Source organism: Strix aluco, chromosome 3 (assembly GCF_031877795.1).
Source record: "Strix aluco isolate bStrAlu1 chromosome 3, bStrAlu1.hap1, whole genome shotgun sequence".
NCBI lineage: Eukaryota > Metazoa > Chordata > Aves > Strigiformes > Strigidae > Strix > Strix aluco.
This window is the reverse complement of record NC_133933.1, coordinates 46,945,982-46,951,001: the sequence shown is the minus strand read 5'-3', so window position 1 is coordinate 46,951,001 and position 5,020 is coordinate 46,945,982.

The window sequence follows — 5,020 nt, the reverse complement described above, 5'->3', positions numbered from 1 at the left end:
TAATCTGAATAATACTGCTCAAAATGTGCTTCTGCTTGGGAGAACTGTTAGAAAAGGTGTTTTCCTCCTATTGTTTGCTGTTTAATTTGTCAACTGGGGCAATGTAAGCTACAAAAACTAAAGCTGTGAAAGGAACTTACTATACAAGGCTGGTTTTTAGTTAACATTTTGCATATATGATCAACTTTTGACGAACTGTGCTCCAATTGTGCAGTTTGCAGATTAACTGTGATTTTCATGTAGAAACATCTAGGCTGGTGTTGTTTTGACCAACTTGGACCTAGAACCAGTAGACAAACTTATTTGTTGTACTTGTGGTCTTACCACTGTAGACTGATGAAACTCGGATGTCCCTGAGCCCTAGTCACACTATCTGATCGCTCTTTTTTGCCTTTGCATGCTCATTGTATCTTTCTGTGGCTTAATTTTTGCATTCCCAGAATTTGGATTATTTTTATTACCTGGGATCCCTGTTTCTTTACTATATGTAAATTGTTATATGCTCCAGAAATGCCCAAGACTATAGCCAGTGGGGCCTAAGTGGTGCACCAGAATTAACCTAACGTGGAGAACTTGTGGCAAGATGATTTCTGGCTCAGGCAGGTGGATCTAGGGTGCCATATTTCTAGGTTACATGTTTCCTTCTTCTCTGTAGACATGACATGGACAGAGAGGTGATACGTACCTGTCCAGTTGCATGGGAGCAATGAAAGGTTTCAAACAAATATAACAGGCAGGAGTGGCAATCCTGAACAAATAAATGAAGCAACCTACAAAACTTCTACACAATCCTGAGTGGCCCTTAGGGAAGTAAATGGCCAGGAGTGGGCAGAATGAATTGTTTTGACAAAGTTAACATTATTCCAGTTATATGGAGGAACTGGAATAATGTTAATTAGAAAGGATGTTAATAATGATTAGAGAGGATGTTAATAATGTTAATTAGAGAGGAGTTAATGCTTTTTGTAATGGAAAAGGAGCCTGTTTGATGCATACAGTTACCATTAGATAGCTTAGTGAAATTATACATGGTGAACTTATATTCTTATATACATGGTGAAATTATACAGTACCCTCTTAAATGAATATTCAGAATGAAATTAACTTACACAAAATTGGACCTCAAAAGGTATACTGCTTTTGTAATTCAGCTGTATTCTTAATATGATATGAATTAATCAAGCTGCTCTACTTTGGAGGCATAAAATAAGTAAGCTTAAGGTTTATTTTATTTTGAGTCTTGTAAAACCCATACCTCTTTACAGTTTAAGTGAAACTGTGAATCTCCCAGATTTCCTTATGAACAATGGTTACAATAAAGTGTTACAGCCCCAAAAGTTAATCAATTTCTAAGGAAAACAGTGTCTTCATTTCTAAAAATTTATGAGGACAGTATTGGTCTGGTAAATATTTCTGCTTTTCTCCAAAGAGAATAGCCTTTGAAAAATGTCAATATTGTGTTTTTAAAGACTTTTTTTGGGGGGGGGCGGGGGGGGAAGTCAACAGTACAAAATACGAAACTTAATTTCATTACAGAGAGAATAATATAATTGTAAATAATAATCCCTTTTCATACTTTGTTTTGTTAAAGGTTTGAATAACCATCTTTTAATGTGAAAATTAATTTTGAGTTTTGTACTTGTTGTAACTGCTCATCATTTGTTTGCCTTTCCTGTATAAGGTGCTGTGGTGGTTTGACCTTGGCTAAATGCCAGGTACCCACCAAGTTGCTCTATCACTCCCCCCCCCCCCTTCCCCCTTTTTTCTCAACAGGGCAAAGAGGGGAAAGAAAATAAGATAGGGGAAAAAAAAAAACCAAACAAACAAACAACAAACCAACCCTTGTGGGTAAAACAAAAGCAGTTTTAATATAAGCAAAACGAAGCAAAGGTCTGCGTGCGGAAGCAAAAAAAGAAAACAGATCTATTCTCTACTTCCCATGAACAGGCGATGTCGGGCCTTCTCAGGAAGCAGGGCTCCGATACGCGTAGTGGTTTTCTCGGAGGACCAAGGGTGACCCCACCCCCTTCCTCCTTTCTCCCAGCTTTATACTGAGCAGACGTCATATGGTATGGAATATCCCTTTGGTCAGTTCGGGTCAGCTGTCCTGGTTGTGTCCCCTCCCAAGATCTTGCCCATCCCGTCCCACTGGGCAGGGGGGGAAATGTTGGAAAGAGCCTTGGTGCTGTGTAAGCACTACTCAGCAGTAGCCACAACACCAGTGTGCTATCAACACCCTGCCAGCTCCCAACATAAAACACAGCACCATGAGGGCTGCTACAGGGGAAAACCAATTCCGGCTCAGCCAGACCCACTACAGGTGCATTTATTTGTTTTTTTTTTTTTTTTCAGCAAATTAGCATTTTAAGCATTTAGAAGAAAGTGCATCCATGACTAGCTTTCTTATTTTGAAAATGCATTTTCTGACAGGAAGATTGTTTAATTTCTTCTAGTGAAGTTCAGATTCTGCATCTGGTTGAACCTCTGTGGAAGCTTGTTCTGCAGTCATAGTTTGTGTGAGAGAAACATTTTAACACTTCTCCATGTTTCTATGTAGATTACTGACACTGGCTTGCATTCTGTGGGAGGTATTCAGTGGAGTTTCTCTAAAAATACACTTCTTTTTTGGAAGATAGTGTTTTTTAAATATTCTTTTTTTAATTATTATTTTCCCTGGCAAAATGTCTACATTCCACTAAGACCAAATAAATTTATTTCTCCTACAAAAGTGGAAATAAAATAGAGAACACAACAGAGGACATTGTTATGCCACTGTATAAATCCATAATTTGTCTACATCTTGAATGCTGTGTGCATTTCTGTCCCTCTCATCTTGAAGAGAATGTAGTAGAATTGGAAAAGGTTCACAAAAGAGCAACAAGGATGACTGAAGGTATGAAATGTCTTCTGAGCCATTTACAATAGCTTTGTACAAAGGACAGTTGCATTGGATAGGATTCTTCTGTCTATAAAAGAGATTATTTGGGAAGAATGTGACACAAGTATAACAGAAGTCTAGAAAATTGTGAGTGTCCTGGTGAGAGTGGGTGGGGGTTGGTTGTGCTAGACTATGTACAAGGAACAGAGGGACTAAATAGGGGGTTCTGAGGTTTAGTCTGGACATTAGGAGAAACCTTTTCACTGGGAGTGGGGTGCAGCACTGGAACAGGTCATCCAGGAACCCCCATCCTTGGAGGTTTCAAAGTTCATCTCTGAGTGGGAGGCTGGACTTAAATGACATCCAAAAGTCCTACCTAAGCAAGATTTCTTTGATTCTGTTAGATGGAGACATCAAATGTGGTTTTTTTCTTCCCTAAGCATCCAATTATGGAGCAATTCGTTCTGGATACAGGTTGCTGGGCTTTGTGTCCATGTAGTCAAGATATAGTGCAGCCGCTCCTCTGTTGTATATTAATATTTGTCTTAAAAGTCTGCATAGGGCCTTTTTTTTTTTTTCTTTTTTTCAGAAGTACACTGTGATTTAGAAAGGTAATGGAAATGGAAAAGACTTTAAACACTGGAGTAACATATTTTCATTTGTTTTACTTGGAATCAATTCTAAGATTTAAATTTTATGACTTTCATCCATGAAAAGGAATAGAACAACTCCCCTTGAAAGGTAATAATCTGAGTATATACTTTCTACATGACAAAACCATGGTTGTGGTTCTGTGCCTGTTTTAAAGAAATTGTATTGCTGTCTAACAGAAATGTTAGTGCTTCTAACAGAAGGGTGTTATGGAACAAATTTGACAATCTGCTTTAATTTCTGTTTTCTTCTGCTCCCTGTCAGCTGTCATGGCCTTTACCTTTCTCTTTCCCAAAAGATCCTCCTGTAACCTACCACATTACTATCACAGTATAACCCTGTTTATACTTATATCTGAAAAGAACAGCCAGCTAAAATGTCCAGTATTCTTTTAACAAATGCAAATTGTCACCTTGTCAAGATTCATTGCAAAGACCATCGTCAGACACTGATCTTGCAAAGCACATTTTTGAGAGTCCTACAGCGTAAACAAGTTTTACTGGAATAGAAAACCTTTGTTTTAGACAAGAATTCATTTCAAAATTTATTGGTAGTATTTCCTGAAGACATAAGACTAGAAATTAAATAAATTGAATTTCACTATAATTTGGTATCAGTACATATTTTTTCTCAGTATTTTTAAGCTACTCTTGGACAACTCAGAATCAGAATCATGTATTTCCTTAAATTAATAAAATGTGTACACTAATAGAAAATATAGATTCCATATTAAAACCAGAGAGAAATAATTAATTTTTCTGGCTAATTCCAAGGATGAACCCTTATTCTGAAGAAAAATATCAGAGAAATTGACATTTTAATGTTAAGCAATGTAGATGTACTTTTTTTTCCTATCTGCATTCTCTCATTGCTTATTAGGTCTTGCAGTTTAGGCCCAGCCGGCAACTAAGCACCATGTGACCACTCGCTCACACCTCTCCACTCTGGTGGGATGGGGAGGAGAATTGGAACAAAAATGTAAAAAATTTGTGGGTTTGAGATAAGGACAGTTTAATAGGACAACACAAGGAGAGAAGAAATAATAATATTAATAAAAGAATATATAAAGCATGTGATGCACAATGCAATTGCTCACCACCTGGAACCTGATGCTCAGCGCATTCCCCAGCTGCAGTCCTTCTTCCCCCAGCTCACCCAGATATATACACTGAGCATGACGTCATATAGTATCAAACATCCCCTTCTCTAGTTTGGGCCAGGTATCCTGGCTGTGTCCCCTCTCACCTTCTCGTGAAAATTAACTCTGGCCTAGCTGAACCCAGGACATTAGGTCAGCAATTTAAGCATGTCACTCAAAAAGTCAGTGAGGGCTGCCAAGAATGTACACAATTTTCTAAATTATTTCAGTGCTCTTATTCTTTCTTGTTCAATGTTTGTAGATTACACATTAAAAAAAAAAAAGCAGCTAGTAAGGCCGTTGTGTCTGTAAGCTGCCAAGTGATTCTGTGATGGAAGATTAGAAAACATGTT